The 17,769-nt window shown below is 35.9% G+C and overlaps 1 pseudogene; it reads right to left on the bottom strand.

Moving 5' to 3' along the window:
- Nucleotides 1-1,015: 1,015 nt before the first annotated feature.
- On the bottom strand, nucleotides 1,016-8,869 carry LOC18035951 (annotated as a pseudogene).
- Nucleotides 8,870-17,769: the final 8,900 nt, after the last annotated feature.

Below are 17,769 nucleotides of genomic sequence, written 5' to 3'. Positions count from 1 at the left end.
CTCAGGGCAGAGCCCGACCGAGCATAGCTAGACTTTACAATTGGAGGTACAGCGATTTGGGGGACCTTTCTTACATGAACGAGGCAGCAATTTTCCGTGGGGCAAATGCTGGATTCTCCTATGATTATCAGTTGGTGGACGTTCCTGATTACAACGGCAGAGGCGAGAGTGTCCCTTCTCCTTGGTTCTATCAAAATCAGGAAGAGGCTGAATATATTGTCAGTGTCTATATATACATGAGACTACTTGTTTATCCTGCAAGTAACATATCCATCTTGACAACTTACAATGACCAGATGCATTTGATTCGTGATGTTGTTAACAAGCGATGTGCTCCATATTCCTTTATTGGCTCGCCAAGTCAGATCACAACGATTGATAAGTTTCAAGGTCAGCAAAATGACTTTGTTTTGCTGTCTCTCGTCCGTACTCGCTTTGCGGGTCATATTCGTGATGTTAGAAGATTGGTAGTCGCCATGTCTCGTGCTCGGCTTGGTCTCTATGTGTTTTGTAGGCGTTCTCTGTTTGAACAGTGTTACGAACTGCACCTTACATTTCGGCTTCTACTTCAGAGACCGGATAAACTTGCACTCAATTTGAATGAGAGGACATCGTTCACAGAACGTAATGTTGAAGACGCTGGAGACCCGTTTCTTGTTGGGGGCATCGAGGATATGAATCGGATTGTTACCTCCTTCAAGTAGGATTTTAAGTAGAATATTATCCCCAGTAAAAGAAAATGGAATGATTTGACATTACTGATAATAATAAGAAAAAAATAGTGGGCCCAAACAATATCCCTCTCAACCAATCTTGTCAAACCAGTTCCACCTAAATATCATGTAGTGGTTCCCTATCTCCAATCATCCATACGAATTCAATGGTTCAATAATATCTATAAACTAATACCAGCCTTATTGCTGCTATTGCTATCATTGTGATGGTGCTCATCAAACTGCCAAATCACCTTATGGTTGCTATTGCTATTGTTGTTATGATGACCAAATGAGTAATTTCAATAATCCAATACATTTTTGTACACGCCAATGATTCCACAAGTGTCAGAATTGTTCTTGTCTGGGGCCTGATAGTCCCAACTGTCAAGGCTCCGATGTTGCAATGTAGAATCACTCGGATAACATCTGTCATATATAGGGGCATAATGGAATTATTATTAACAGCGTGATGATTAGTCCAAAAAAACATCCATACTAATATGGATTGCTTTAGTACCCAGAAATTGCCATTATTGTTGTTATTCTGCTGATCATCAAACTGCCAAATCAGCATTTTGGTTCGTATGAAATGCTCGGAACACAAACATCGGAAATGAGATTATTCAACACAACGATAGTGTTTAGAGTAGCCTTCATATGTCTTCATTCTATCATATTATCAACACTGTTGCTTATCCCTATCATTTTGGGGGCGTAATTCTCAAAATTGTTGGCACAATTGTGACATGAGTAGCATGATCCGACCAAAGAATCCAACTGCCCACTTTGTCATCAACTTTGCTACCGACCTTTGTCATCATCCCCTATGGTGGTGCCAGAAGTTCAGTTTCAAAGGAGCTTAGTTTAAATGGTAATATAATTTTTTTAAAATTCCAATAGTACCAAAATCCATATTTATTAAAATATTTCATTCAATATATCAATAACTGGTGTCGACTTGTTTCCATACTTTGAAAATGTTGAATGAAAAGTTCATTATCAACAGTATAAAATTTATTACTCTCTACACATATAATTATACTATCACTCAACCATTAGGACATCAATTCATTTACTACGTTCAATTAAACCAATTTATTCTATCAACTTTTGAGGTATTTGACACAAATTGTGTTATACAATATGCAATTTGTGAAAGTGAAATGTGTTTTACTTATCCAATTTATTTTATGTACCTTAAAAATTTCAACTAAAAAAATGAAACAAACAACAATGGAGTCGTGAGTGACAATAATGCCAGTGCACTTGCTGCAGAAAGAGAAAAAAGATTTTAGATTATAAAAAAAAAGAAAATCAAAATCAAAACATGTGTCTTTAAATTTTAGAATCTCATTTTTTTTTATCTTTTTAAAATTCAGTAGAGGTTTTATGGTAAATCAAGTTAAAAAATGGAAAAATATCAAAATTAGTTTAAAAATTCTCAAAAGCCCCTGCTAGCCCCACATGGCATGTTGCCCGTTGTGATTGAGTGATATGAATAGCAGAAGGGACTAATATTTGTTCATTTGCATAACGTAATTGGTGTTATATTAAATTTTAGGATTAAAAAATGAAATCCTAGTTTAGAAATTAAAATTGCGTGGAATTAGGAGATGTTGATGACTTCAGATTGCCTAGCTAATTAGTAAATATAATTAATTAATTGACCAAGAGTGTTATTGATCACATGCATACACAATGTGTTTGATAAAAAATAATTAACAGAAATGATTAAGATCATACGCTGTTGATTAGACCAGACCAATCAAGAAATAAGTCATCATGCTGAGCTCTACACTTCATCCTAAATAATTAAATCAAACAATTACTCTATTTAATTATGTATATACGTTCAATTTCTTTCGCCATTTATACTTCAAGTTCAAAAACAAAGAACGTCAATTTCTTTACATCTCTTAATTGCCACCTCTAAAACATACAGAATTGAATTTACTCTGTCCTTAGCTTGGAGGTGCTTCAAAGCGAATATAATAACATGACTCCTTGGAAGGGTCCGTTGCTTCTTGACTGACTAATACAGATGTTATTTTTTTCCTCTGTGAAGCAAATTGCTTGGCATATTGATGCTGTAAAATCTGTACAACCCATGAATCCATGTCTAGCAATCGCATTGTCCCTTCCTATTGTCCCCGTTGAGAATAGACGTCGCCTTTTTCTTTGAGGATTGAGCTGAACCTATTATTTTATACCATTATTGTAAGAAAAAAAAATCAGCAAACGAATCAGTGATGATGAGGATTATTGGTTTTGAATTAATGCTAGCTGGAGTTGCTAATTATTATTTAATTTGTTCACTCAAATTAGAGTATGTAGTAGCTGACAAGGCTAATTGGAGTGTATAATTTCCTTTGTTGTCCTCATTCTCCAATTGAAATATAATCTGCTGTGTGATTGGTTGAAATGTGTTAGTTTCTACTTTCCCGCAATGCAAAATTTATTATTAAGAGCTAGGCCGATCTAACAATTTTGGTCTCCTGGATTAATTCAGAAACGAGAAGAGATCGATCATTATCGATTAAATAATTATACAAGTACATAGTAACATGAGCAAAGAACCAGTCCTGAGTGTAATTGCTCACACCAATGGTGTATTTGAGATCATCGTTGGAATAAAAGTCTGCATATCGTTCCCTTAATCCGTCTTGTCTATACCTGTTTGTAAATTAATCATGCATATTCAAAATTAATTATATAAGCTATAATAAATGAAACTAATTAATGGTGTAGTAGCTAAAGCGAATTTTCAAAATGAGTTTAAATGTTGAATTAGATACTAACTTGTCCGAGGATCCTGTGAACAATGGGTTCTTGAATTTTGCGTAGGGATCTGGTACAAAGAATTCGGCAGCTAAGCGATGAGGGACTCCAATTCCCCACAATGTAGGACCATTTCTGGGTGGCTCATAAACAATGGTTCCCAAATTCATCTTTGATCCTGATTCCAATTACAGTGTCAAAGAAATGGTATAATGTAAAATTAAATTTCTATTAGCCACACTCTTGATCACTGAATTAATTTACAAAATGAAAAGCTTACCTGCTCGGACAATAATATTTTGGCTATATTTATAAGGAGGCAAAACTACCCGCCAACCTGCAAACCCGTCCAAACCCTCTCGCAAAAATCCGCCCATTGTGGGTAATTTTATGAGTTGTGGGTGGGTTTGGCATTGAGAAAAAATCCGTTGACAACCAACGCAGGTATCCACCAACCCGCATTCTTTATTTTAATTATTTATATTTTTTATTTTAATCATAAAAATTACATTAAAAAATTTTATTCATAAATATATATAAGTTAAAGTTTCTAATCCCTAAACCTAACTTATCTCACTGCAACATATATATAACAAACTTTTAGAAAGTAGAAATTTTATAATTTTTAAGTATAATATTACTAATATTGTATTTTATTTTAATTGATTTTGTTTGTTTTTCTTTAATGATAATTGTGTAAAATTTACTTGTTAATATTTTTTATAATACGTGTATATTGATTAAAAGATGGAGTAAGACATTGATATTAGTGATTATGATTTGCCTACGATAGAAATATTTCGTGTTAGATAATTAATATATTTTGTGTATGTTTTCTATGTTGAAGTTTTAATTTCTTATTTACACTGATAAAATCTAGAATTGAGTATTGTTTGCAGACGTTTTAGGCTATTATTATATATTTATAGTTTGAATTATATAATTTAAGTTTCTATGTATTATTAAAAGTATTATTTTTATATTCATGATTTTAAATAAGAAAACTCGTAAAAAATCCGCTGTGGGTTGCGGGTGGGTTTGGTAATTGTTAAAACCCGCAGTAGGTTGGTTTTTCTGAAAAAAATAAAAACCCACTGTCGGTTGCAAGTGAATTTAGTAATTTAAATTTTTTACGGGTGTGGGTTTAGTAATGACAAACCCACAACGGGCGGTGCCCATTGTCATCCCTATTTATTTATAGTCACCAACAAATCCACGAACCCATGCATATAAATTATAACTCCCTTCTCGAACATTTTTTTATTACGAAGTGTCCGTTCTCGCCTGTTTGTGTCCTGAACTGATAACCTCTAGTTTCCCTTTGCCATGATCCGGCATCACCAGGAGCTACCGATCCCACAAAAGTCGATTTTGCCCATAAAGGTTTCTCATTCATATATATGAGACAAGCAATTATTTAAAAAAAAAAAGATTAGATCATGTGTATATTTCGTCTCAGTTAATTCTTAGGTTAGGCATCAATTCCCAAACAATGTGTAATTAAGAAATGATCACCGGTTGTAGACTTGTAATTGACCAGCACCGTGTCAAAGTCATGGGCGGTGCCAAACCTTTATCAATTTTCAAATTGGCCACCCAAATTGAAGTCCAAGGAGGTGCCGCCCAAGGAAAGAAAAAAAGAGAAAACTTTGACAAAGAAGAAAGAAAAAATGGAAATGGTGGTTAGTACACCAAATGAAAGAAAAAGAAAAAGATTAAATTATTATTTTAATAGCCAATTTTGGCTATAAATAGAGAGGCTCCCTCCTCATTTTATTTATTCCATTTTTCTTAAGTTTCTCTTCTCTGTTTTGTAAAAGAGAGAGTTGTGTGAGAGATTAAGAGTTTTAATACTCTTGTGTAATTAGTGAGTGAGAGATTGGGTGTATTGGAGTTTTGGGTAGTGAGCCAAAATATTACAATACTTGTAATCCTTATTTCACTAGTGAAATATTTTCCTTCTGTTTTCGCCCGTGGACGTAGACTAAAAGCCGAACGACGTAATTTCTGGTGTCCTCTATTGTACTTGTTCTTTATTTTCTTCCAATTTTATTTTAACTGCGTGTCTACTTCACCCACCAATTTCCTAACACACCGCTTCGTCTTTGATGGGATTAGGGAAGTCTTTTGATCGAGAGAAATCGTACGGCCAACTTTCAACTTCTTTCAACATCTAGTAGTAACAAGCACATGAAGAGTTTAGTTGAAAATAATTTTGTTGTTATAGTATAAAGCTAACATTTAAACAGAAAAATTTAACAGAGCGGCCACAGAAAATAAAGGTCAGACCCGTAAAAATAGTCAATTAACACAGTAATTCTACTCGGGATTATAGTTAATTTTGTCAGCACTCTGTCAGCCTTCATTATTATTTTTAGTAATTTTCTTGTTATATATATATATATATATATATATATACCTGCTGTTTAGCATCTTCCCAAAGAGCACGAGGATTTTCAGGGGAAGAAACTGAGTTTAGATAGACAAAAGCAGGACCCAATACTTTCTTCCAAGGCTCTCCTTTCCCGTAATACGTATCTATTTCCCTCCCACTATAATGAGTACTAGAAAACTTCTGTGCTCACAACAATTAAACAATACTTATTATTAACACTAATTAATTAGCCAAATTATTGTGATTTTTTTTTTGGGGGCTTACAGAGAGGACAGTGGGGCCAACATTGGACGTGAGCTCTTGCTTGATAGGGCCACGTGCACGGAACTCGTCACTGGGTGCGATCATCCAGAATCCCACCGGTAGATTTTGGCTTATCCATCCATGCACCCTGCTGTCTTCGTGCTCGCTTGAGTACAGGTACCTGTAATCAACCAGTACGTGACAATTAATATCTAAGAGTTACGAAATTAATTTGTATATTTTAGTTAAATCTTATTTATCATTGGCAATAATTAATTAATGGAATTAAGCTTTGAAGAAATTAATTAAGGAGCAGTACCTTTATTGGTTGGATTGGTCAAGAGAACGGGCTCACGGTAGTCAAGAGTCTGACCTTTTATACGATCTCCATTCAATGGCATCAATTTTGGTTTGTGGTCTTGTACTGCCATCTAACGGAACCTATATATAATCATGGACTCAGCTAAGTTGCAGCTTCTGCAAGTAACAGCTGAGTCCTTTATGGCCTTGCATCAGCCAAGTTGCAGCTTCTGCAAGCTCCTCATTAATCATTGATTGATTTCAAACACCAACATTAATTATGAGCATATTATGTATCCAAATAATAAAAATATATGTACGAAATTCAGTCATGTAATTAACTACTTGTCTCCTCGAAGATTGAAAACGGCTCTTATTTGATCATCATGTGCAAATATCAAGACCATTATGTGGTTCGTAAATGGTAAGAATCAAGACATTTTGGCAAACACATATCATAAGGTTTAGAATATGAATCCCTCATTTACAATGTTTGATTATTTTCCGTTATTGAATATCTTGTATAAAAAGGCCTTTTAGCCATTGAAAAATAACGTTTATTTATTTCTAAAATTTTTTCAGAATGACGACTTTATGGGGGCGCCGGGGGAATCAGGATGGATTCCTGGAGATATATATGACGTTTAACAATGCAGAAAAATAACACTGACGCTATTAATCAAAAAGTAAAATGCCTTCCATTTCTTGGACTCTTAGGACATCTAATGTCCCCAAAGAGAATGGTCAACAATTAATTATAGTAACCAAAAAAAAAAAATGAATTAACAGTTAAAATCATTCTACATGGTGAAGCACAGCGAGTAAGGAAAGAAATAAATTGTGATCCCAAAGAATTTCTCACTCAACCGACCTTGTGCGAAACAAATCCACTTGTTGCTTTCGATATGATACCTAAATACACGTTGAGATTCCCGAGAAAAATGATGTCAGAATCCGGGAGGAAATTATAAACTTTTATGATTAAAGCATGTTCAGGTAGCTAATACGATTAAAATCAATCGTAAGATTTTATGTTAGCTCTGCAAGATGAAAGGAGAGCAAGGCGATACAAATGCAACGGCTGAAAATTAAGTCGAGAATCAGATCCAATTCTACCTAAGATACCAGCCTGTATCTATTTTCTATAATTATAACCCAGTACTGGAAGAATTTTGAAACAAGTCCCTCCATCTATCGTTAAATAAATAAATAAATACAGAAAAGATTCAATAAGCTGAACTTTTAAGAGAGTAAATATAATTACTTACATATGAACATGCTGTGATTTGCCTCCAGATTATTATTATTTTAAGTGGTCAAAATCGTTCAAAATGTTGATGCAGCATTGCGAGTAAGGCCAGAAATAAGAGCTGGCGAAACTAAATTCCTTCCCAACCGATCTTGTGGAAAACAATTCCATCTTGTTGGTTTTGAGATGATAGCGATATATCATGTCGCAGCTCCCAAGAAAAATGATGTCAGAATTCGGGTGGATATTATAGAATCTTGTGAGTCCAAATACATGTAATTTATTCCCCCACTCATCCATACAAATTGAATGCTTCAATATCCAGGAACGTGCACCACTAGCAGCTTTATTGCTGCCATGGCTATTGCTGTGATGACGATGGTCATCCAACTGCCAAATCAGTAATGTTGATTGGTTCCGGCTGGCGTAATTCAGCGCACCTTTGCACAATCCAATGACTTCAGAATCACAAGGATGATTGTTCTTGTCCGGGACCTCGATGATCTCAGCCTCCGACAAGGCTTCGATATTGTAACGTAGAATCGTGCTCCGATAAGTTAGGTTATACAGAATGCCACCCCGCGAGTAGACACTTTGTAATACATAAAAAGAAACTGGCCGGCGGGGTTTTACACTCACTTTGCGAGTAATCCAAGTTTTATTTTCGGAAGAAAATATGTCCACCTCCGGGTCCATGCGGGCACGCAAAAAGCGGATGATTTTGTAGTGCGACGAATCACAGGGATGAAAGGCAAGCGCGGGAGGACTCGCAAGCACATCTTCACGGGCTTTGGGGATTGCAACACACTGTTTGGTTAAGGGGTTGCACACATAATAGCGATGTTTAGAGAGGCTGCTGCCCAGTAGAATCAATCCATTGCAGCAGTCAATTAAAGCGTAAGGTAAGGATTCCGATGGTAAGAGACTCGTTAAAGACTGCGCAAATCCTTCACCATCGTTACCACACTCTTCATTATCGGAATAGGAAATATAGCCGATAGAATCTTGTGTCGACGGAAACAAAAAACCACAGAGAGGAGAGGGCGCCCGCAAAATTCTCGGAATACAAACTTTAGAAATAAGATTGTTCCATGTTTTGGATACAATCTTGAACCCAACAACACTCTTTACGGGCAATCGACTAAGAATCTCAGTTATCAAATCTTCTGATAAGTATATTTGTTCCATTATTTTCCTGTATCTGTATGTGCGTAGCACTGTACAACCCCGAAAACAATAGAGGGAGGAAAATTAATCGTACTTGATGGCTGAATCCCACCTATGTGAGAGAGGCTTCAAGCCTTCAACGAGACGACTCTTTTTATATTAGTTCATACACGCAACTTTAATTAGGTATCTCTTTATACAGTACGGAAACTATTTTTCTAACTTACATAAAGAAACGAAATTTTTAAGAATTTTCCGAGATCTATATAATCCTATCCAATCACGGTAACAACTTTTGTTTAAATAAATAAGATATCATAAAAGATTGCTAATTCTTTTAAATAAGATATGTTCTTATTACAATTCTTTTTTTATTTAATTAGTCAAAATAACTCGTTTAAACTCCTGCAATAAACCTATAACTTTTATAATAACACCATAGAGTGACCCATATAACAAATAAAGTTCTTTGAAAAAGGCATGCTCAGGTACCCATTAGCATTATTCAAATCAATTATAACCTTTTATATTAGGTTTGCAAGCTGAAAGGAGAGCAACAGACGATGCAAATCCAACGGCGGAAAATTAATTTAAGAATCAGATCCAATTCTATGTAAGATAATATCTGTATGTAATCTTATAATTATATTGAATATATCTCTTTACAAACGAACCTATAATCCTCTTGTGTACATTTCTGGAAGAGTTTTGAAACTAGTTTCTCTTTCTATCCTTAAATATATAAATAAATAAATAAAAGAAGAGAAGATTCAGTGAAATTTACGACAATAAACTATAAATATATTGACAATTACCATATAATAGAAAAGCAATATGATTTAGTTTGCATATTAAAAAAATGCAAAAAAAAGCGGAATAAATTTAACATTTACTCATGAATTCATTAACTTTAACGGTGAAGAAATCTAAATAAAAGCATAAAAAGATTATGAACAAATTAAACGAACAAAGGACATAATAGAGAGAATATATGTGCAATTTAATTTGAGAAATAGTACACATCTCAAAATTTCAAAAATATTATTTTATCAAGAGTAATCAATAATTTCAACAGAATGAAGCTTTGTGAGTACGAGAAGAAACAATAGTTGCCATAAAAAAATTTGCCTCCCAACCGGCTTCCAACAAAGCAAATTCAATATATGACTTTTTAGATGATAACCAGCTCAGACCATATTTGGAATTGAGGTGTTATATTTTTTGAGTTATAGGTATTATGAAGAAAATAGTAATTTTGACAAAAATGATAAAAATATTACGAATTTTTCATCATACAAGTCATGAATCAAATTAACTTGACTTTCAAGCCACAATGGCTAGAGTACCAAACATTTTAGTGTTTTAATTTTTAAGCTGCAAAAGCCCAGCCTCAACACCAAGCAAATGAATTATCAATAATTGAATGATGATTAGTGCACAAATCATCCATCTAAACGGAATGCTTCAGTATCCAGAAATTGCTTTTATAGTTGTTATTGTGATGATCGTCAAACTGCCAAATCAATATTTTCGTTTTGATTATCATGCCATGGGTGCAATAATTCAGTGCACGTTGGAACACTCTAATAAATCCAGTAATATGAGAACTCCTCTTGTCCGAGACATCAATTGTATCAACCGTCAAGGCTTCGATGTTGTAACGTAGAATCACCCTGAGACCACTTAAGCTGTACATAATGCCATTCAAGTGGCAATCGCGGCACGATAACCTTGCACATCATGATGGGCTTTGGGGATTGCAACTCATTGTTTGGTTGTCGAATCGCACACACGATAGAAACGAAAATAACGGTTGCCGACTAATAGAATCAACGCATTGCGGCAGTCAATCACATTAGAAGGAAAATTTTTGGATGTTAAGAGACTCGAAGGTTATTGTAGCAGATTCATGGTCAATATTAAGAACCATCACGAGTTGTGTTGCGGAAACATTGGTTGAGCAATTACTAATACTGCAACTTCTGGAGAAATATAAATGTGGTGTTAAACAAATGCAAAGAAAATATAACACAATGATTTACGTGGTTCGGCGTAATGCCTACATCCACGGGCAAAGACTGAAAGATAATTTTACTAACAATGGAAATTTACAAAAGTGGGAAAAACTCACAAAACCCACAACCCCAATACACCCAAATGGAATCTCACTAGAACACTCAAGTGAAAGCTCTATCAAATTCTCTCAAACAACTCACTTGCAATTGCTCTCTACTTCTCTCAAATTGGATTTTTTTACAAATGCATTTTGCGTCTCTATTTATAGGCAAAGCATGCTCACCTACCACACGGCTTCAATTTGACTTTAATTGGCCAAATTGACATATTTGGCAATTGGTGCCAAATTTGTCATGCAAGGCATGCTAGCTGTCCCATGCCATTATTCAATTTGCATGCTTTCAAAAACCTAACTTTGCTTTTTTGAAATTGGTAAGCCGACCATTTGACTTTTCAACAATTCTCCACCTTGGCGAAGATTTAGTAAATCTGAGCCAATTATCAACAAATCATCCTCCAGTCTTTGCCTTCTTCGACTGCTTTTAAACTTGTAGGATATTAATCAAGTTTAGACAACGCTCAAACTTGATCGCCATCACTACCTTGGTCAACATATCTGCGGGATTATCTGCAGTCTTAATTTTCTGAAGAAGAATCTTCCCCTCATCAACAATTTCCCCCACAAAGTGAAATCGTACATCGATGTGCTTCGTACGCGCATGATAAACTTGGTTCTTCGTTAAGTGAATAGCACTCTGACTATCGCAATACACATTAATGTGCTCCTGTGCCAATCCCAAGTTTTCAAGCAAGCCTTGTAACCAAATAGCCTCTGTAATTGTCATGTACTCAGCCTCTGTGGTCGATAGTGCAACTGTAGACTGTAGTGTAGACTTCCAACTAATTGGCCCTCCAACAAAAGTAAATACATATCCAGTGGTTGACCGTTGTTTGTCCAAATCACCAGCATAATCAGAATCAACATACCCGATCACACCTTGACCAAGTGTATCGTCTCTCTCAAATAGTAAACCAATATCCACAGTCTTCCGAATGTACCGTAGAATCCATTTCACGGCTTGCCAATGTCCTTTACCAGGATTATACATATACCTGCTTACTATACCAACTGTATGTGAAATGTCAGGCCTTGTACACACCATTGCATACATCAAGCTACCCACTGCATTTTATTACGGAACTTGTAACATGTATTCTTGTTCTGCATCTGTCGAAGGAGATAGTTGTGCAGCAAGCTTGAAATGAGAAGCAAATGGGGTACTCACAGGTTTTGTCTGCTCAGTCATGCCAAACTGTTGTAGTACATTCTTCAAATATTGCTTCTGAGACAAGCTTACTTTGCCACGAGCTCTATCTCTGCATATCTCCATACCAAGAATCTTCTTAACTTCACCTAAATCTTTCATTTCAAATTCTTGATTGAGTTGAGTTTTCAACTTCTCAATCTTATCTTTGCTCTTTGATGCTATTAGCATATCATCGACATACAATAGCAAATAAATGAAAGATCCTTCTTGTAACTTGCGAAAATACACACAATGATCAAATTTATTTCTTGTGTACATTTGCCCTTTCATAAATCGATCAAACCGCTTATACCATTGCCTTGGAGATTGTTTCAATCCATAAAGCGACTTTGTCAATTTGCAAACCCAATTTTCTTTTCCAGCAACCTTGAATCCATCTGACTGAGTCATGTAGATTTTCTCTTCCAAATCACCGTGTAAAAATACAGTTTTTACATCAAGTTGAACTAGTTCAAGATCAAATTACGCAACTATGGCTAGCAAAGTTCGAATAGACGAATGTTTCACAACTGGAGAAAATACCTCATTGTAGTCTATTCCTTCCTTCTGAGCGTAACCCTTCGCTATCAATCTAGCCTTGTATCAAATTTTATTTTTACGAGGAAATCCTTCATTTTTTGCATATACCCATTTGCACCCAATTGCCTTCTTTTCCTTGGGCAGTGTAACTAACTCCCAAGTTTCATTTTTGTGAAGAGACTGTATTTCTTCGTTCATTGCTTTCTTCCACTGTATACTTTCTGGGTTACTTACTGCTTCTCTATAAGTGGAAGGAACATCATCATCTACAATTTGAAGTGCATAGGCCACCATACCAACAAAGCGAGCAGGTTTGCGAATCTCTCTATGTGGCCTTCTATATGCAATTGAATCTTGTTGCTGTGAAGGTTATTGGGTCAGAACCTCTTCATCATTTTCGGTCGATGGAGAATCACTATCCATCTTATCGACGTCAGCTGGATCAACTTTAACTTTTTCAAACTCCACTTGCTGCAAAGTGGTACTGGTCTTGTCATCCTCTTGACAATCTTTTTGTTTCAACATGGCTGATTCATCAAAAGTTACATCTCTGCTGAAAATAATCTTCTTCGTAACAGGAGACCAGAGACGGTATCCTTTTACTCCACCAGTTATACCCATGAACAATGCTTTCTTTGCTCTTGGGTCTAACTTAGATTTCTTTACATAATAATAAGCAGTGGAACCAAAAACATGTAAAGAATCATAATCAGTAGCAGGTTTACCAGTCCACATCTCCATGGGTGTTCTGCCCTAAATTGCAGTTGATGGCAAACGGTTGATCAGATGGCACCCATATACAACTGCCTCAGCCCAAAACTCTTTGCCCAATCCAGCATTGGACAACATACACTGAACTTTTTCCAGTATAGTCCGGTTCATGCGTTCTGCCACCCCATTCTGTTGTGGTGTATCTCGAACAGTGAAATGTCGCACAATACCCTCATCTTGGCATATTTGAAGAAATGGATCATTCTTGTACTCACCACCATTGTCTGAACGAAGTCTTTTGACCTTTTGACTAGTCTGAGTTTCGATAATTTTCTTCCATTTCAGAAATATGCCCAAAACTTCATTCTTATTCTTCATCAAATACACCCACACTTTTCTTGAATAATCATCAACAAAAGTAACAAAATAGTGCATACCTCCCAAAGAAGCTATTTTGGTAGGTCCCCATATATCACTGTGAACATAGTCCAGAATTCATTTTGTATCGTGAATTGCTGAACCAAACTTTACCCTTGTCTGCTTACCCAGAACACAATGTTCATAAAATTCTAATTTGCAAGATTTTGTACCTTTTAATAAGCCTTGCTTCGCCAAGTCTGTAAAGCTTTTTCACCAGCATGTCCCAAACGCATATGCCACAACTTGGTTGCTTCTGAATCTGCATATTTTCCAGAAACTGTTGATGCTGATCCAATAACTGTACTTCCCTGGAAATAATACAAGTTACTTCTTCTTGTGCCTTTCATCACCGTTAGCGCCCCAACTATTACCTTCAACAATCCATCTCTCAAAATGATTGTGAGCCCTTAGATTCTAGGACTCCTAATAAGATGAGATTTTTCTTCAAGCTTGGTACATAACGAACATCCGTCAAGACTTGGATTGAGCCATCATGATTCTTTAATTGGATTATAGTTATTCCCATGGTTTTACAAGCATTATCATTGCCCATAAAAATAACTCCACCGTCTAGCTCCTTGAAGCTAGAAAACCAGCCATTGTTAGGACACATATGATAAGTACAACCCGAATCCAAAATCCACTCATCTGAGTGACATATCAATGTCATGCCAACCAGACTAAAGTTTGACTCCTCATCATGTTCTGCTACATATGCATCAGAAGTAGCCTTGCCCTTTTGTAACTTAGGACAATTCTTTTTCCAATGCACTTTCTCACGACAAAAAGCATATTCATTTTTGGCAGGTCTCCCTTTAGACTTACTCTTTTTTCCAAGTTTACGGCTTTGCGAACGACCTCTCGCTGTCAATGCTTCTGCAACTGTATCTCTGTGATCCTTTCTGTCTTTCTTTATGGTCTCAGAGTTGTACAATGCACTGCATACAGCATCGAACGTGACACTGTCCTTGCCATGAAGCAAAGTAGTGGTGAGATGATCATATTCATCAGGAAGTGAATTCAACAACAAGAATGCCTTATCTTTATCTTCAAATTGCTCATCCAAATTTAGCAAATCTGCTAATATTTTGTTAAATGAGTTCACATGGTCATTCATTGACATGCCAAGTGTATATGTGAAACGATAGAGTTTCTTTTTCATATAAAGCCTATTTTCAAGGCTTTTCTTCATATACTTTTCTTCTAGTGTCTCCTACAATTTCTTTGCCGATGTCTCCTTCATGACAGAATATTTCTGATCTTTAGCCAAATATAGGAGAATAGTACCACTTGCATGTCTGTGTGATCTTTATCCACTCCTTGTCATCTATTATGTCAGGCTTTTCTTCAAGAGCAACGTCCAACTCTTGTTGACATAAGACATCCAACACCTGACATTGTCACATACCAAAATTATTGGAACCATCGAATTTCTCCACTTCAAACTTTGCATTAGTCACAGTAGTTCTCGCTGATGAAAACGACGACGATGCCTCTGCTATCCTTTTTATCTCAAATAATCAGTTTCCACAACAACTATTTACACTTAAAAAACAGTCTCTATGATATTTATTTTGCGTGAATAAATGCACCAGAAAAGTTCCCAAGAGACTGGACGGGAACTCAGTCCCAATTAAAAACCAGAATCCTTAGACTCTTATCGCCTTGTTGACAGAACTTTCCTGGACATGCAAAAATACACACTACTTACAATAGACTGTCTCCTAAGTATAAATGGTTGTCTCCACCGCATTCGTGAACAGTACCGTATATGGGAATATACCGTATACGTGAACAGTACCATATACGTGAACAGTACCGTATCCCCCCAAGTACGAACTGTCGGCTCTAATACCACTTGTTGCGAAAACGTGGGTTGAGCAATTACTAATACTGCAACTTTTGGAGAAATATAAATGTGGTGTTAAATAAATGCAAAGAAAGTATAACACAATGATTTACGTGGCTCGGCGTAACACCTACATCCACGGGCAAAGACTGAAAGATAATTTTACTAACAATGGAAATTTACAAAAGTGGGAAAAACTCACAAAACCCACAACCCCAATACACCCAAATGGAATCTCACTAGAACACTCAAGTGGAAGCTCTCTTAAATTCTCTCAAACAACTCACTTGCAATTACTCTCTACTTCTCTCAAATTGGATTTTTTTACAAATGCATTTTGCGTCTCTATTTATAGGCAAAGCATGCTCACCTACCACACGGCTTCAATTTGACTTTAATTGGCCAAATTGACATATTTGGCAATTGGTGCCAAATTTGTCATGCAATGCATGCTAGCTGTCCCATGCCATTATTCAATTTGCATGCTTTCAAAAACCTAACTTTGCTTTTTTGAAATTGGTAAGCCGACCATTTGACTTTTCAATAAGTTGCACATTCTTCATCAGAATAGGAAACATATGTAGTCAATGAAACATTTCTTTGGTTTGTGACGCATTGCAGATTGAAACACAAAACCAGAACGATGAGAGGGCGCCTGAGAAATTCCCGAAATACAAACATTAGAAATGAGATTGTTCTATGTTTTAGATTCAACCTTCAATCCAACTGTACCCTTTATGGGTTATCAAATCCTTATCAAACCAAGGTGACTATAACTACAATTTTAAATAACGAAAGAGATAGAAAAAATCAAAATTCGTTTTGTAAAACAAAATCAAAATCAAAACTTAATAGAAACGATCCTTCTTCAACATTGATTATTAAGCTCACTAATACTTCATCTTTTAGTTTTAGTCGTCTTAGTGCTGCAATGGCCCTGCCAGTCTCCGCAATTGGATATAAAGGTTTTTTTTGTAAAGAGGCTTGAAGTTTCCTTTTTTGAGCCTGATGTCTTTGCTGATTATCTTGGAGGTAGGAGGGGCCTACGCTCTTTGACAAATGATCAATTGGATGAAATACTGAAACTTGCGGAATGTACAATTGTACCTGCATTGTCAAACAAAAATCTTGATTCATACGTCCTTTCAGAATCAAGCCTCTTCGTGTACCCTTCTGTTAACAAAACTTGTGGTGCCACCAAGTTGCTTCTGTCAATCCCTCTCGTCCTTAAGTTAGTTGAGTCCCTTTCTTTTTCTGTTTCGTCTGTGACATACACTAGTGGAAGCTTCATATTTGCTGAGGCTCTCGGCCATTTCCACACCATAGCTTCTCAGAGGAAGTATCAGTCCTTGCTACAATGTCTATTGTCCATGTTACACCCGAAGCTGGTTTCAGATGTGCAAGTTTTCTGAGGCTATTGTTAGAGCAGCTCATTATGCTGAACAGAAGAAGGTGAAGGCTAAGATGAAGAAAATACAGCGCAAGTGTGTTAGCAGTGCCAGCTCAGCAGATTAGTTAAAGCTGGTTATAAGCATGCTGTGCGTTGTACTGAAGTTAGTTAGCTTGATTACAATTAGTTTTCAAATTAGTTAAATGATGTCATCGTAATTACATTGTATATAAATAGCTGATGCTCTGTAATCAACAGTTAAGCAAAATAAGAAATAAAGTTTGTTAAGAAATTTTTTCCAGAACTATCAGTCCATTTTCTTAGTAACCAAACAACTTCATTTCACTTTTCTTTCATAGTATCAGACCTACTTTAATGGCTAGTTCCAGTAGCACAACATCAAATCCAAATCAAATGAATATAAATCAATCATCACATATCTCTTTTTCATTTAGCACTCCAGTCAAATTGGATCGATCAAATTTCATGATTTGGCGAAAGCAAGTTCTTACTACAATAAGAAGACGATTTCATTTCTGGAAATCAAATTATACCAGAACAATATATTTCTAATACAGTAGCTGATGGATCAGTACAGAGAATCACGAATCCAACTTACATCAATTGGCGAGCTCAAGATCAAACCTTGCTTGGCTGGATTTTATCCTCTATAAGTGAATGTATCTTA

The sequence above is a fragment of the Citrus clementina genome, unplaced genomic scaffold (genome assembly GCF_000493195.1).
Source record: "Citrus clementina cultivar Clemenules unplaced genomic scaffold, Citrus_clementina_v1.0 scaffold_7, whole genome shotgun sequence".
Taxonomy (NCBI): Eukaryota; Viridiplantae; Streptophyta; class Magnoliopsida; order Sapindales; family Rutaceae; genus Citrus; species Citrus x clementina.
This window is presented reverse-complemented; position numbering and strand designations above follow the sequence as displayed.